The following is a 615-nucleotide window of genomic DNA, read 5'->3' as shown; positions in this document are numbered from 1 at the left end:
GTTGGGGTTTGAACCCTTCAGCTTTGGTTTATGAGACCAATACTTTACCACCACACCTCCACAAGAGTGACTGATTATTTCACTCATGGTATATCTTGCATTATATAAATAGCATCATATGGATGTTAACACAGCTAAACACTTCTTTTTCAATGGAGTGGGTCTTTAATAGATACACTTTAAAGGCATGGATTTCACTCATCATCTGTATTATATAAAAACATGTGGATGTTACACACTGGGGTTTAAAGGCATGAATGGGGATCGAACCCATGATCTTTGGTTTACAAGACCAACGCCTTACCACTTGGCCACCACGCCTCTATCAGTGGTAGTCAAAGGGCTGTGATATTTTTTCTTTGTTCAATGCAAAAGGAGCAAAGCGCTGCAACTATATCAATATCAAATCTTTGAACAAACAGAACTACAGCAGAGTGACAAGCCTCGAACTTGGATGGGGATCGAACCCATGAGCTTTGGTTTACGAGACCAACTCCTGGTTGTCTTCTGGTAGCATAAAAACGGTTGATAGCACCTCATTCAAATGAAAGGGTTTTCTGACAAGCACCTTATCTGAACCATGCTGACGTCTTTGATCTCTTTGTTTAAGTTAAA

General features: G+C 40.0%; 1 protein-coding gene and 1 non-coding gene across 2 annotated transcripts in view; one reads left to right on the top strand and one right to left on the bottom strand.

Moving 5' to 3' along the window:
- LOC111649717 (gamma-glutamyl hydrolase-like) overlaps positions 1-615 on the top strand; it is a 10837-nt gene that overhangs the window by 8714 nt on the left and 1508 nt on the right. The window lies entirely within an intron of this gene.
- On the bottom strand, positions 250-321 carry trnat-ugu (transfer RNA threonine (anticodon UGU)). The gene has a single exon. It is a non-coding gene; the product is annotated as a tRNA-Thr (tRNA).

Source organism: Seriola lalandi, unplaced genomic scaffold (assembly GCF_002814215.2).
Source record: "Seriola lalandi dorsalis isolate HSWRI2012SDOR001 ecotype SW California unplaced genomic scaffold, Sedor1 jcf7180002051836, whole genome shotgun sequence".
Lineage (NCBI taxonomy): Eukaryota > Metazoa > Chordata > Actinopteri > Carangiformes > Carangidae > Seriola > Seriola lalandi.
Note: the sequence above shows the minus strand (reverse complement) of the source record. Positions and strands in the feature narration are given on the sequence as shown.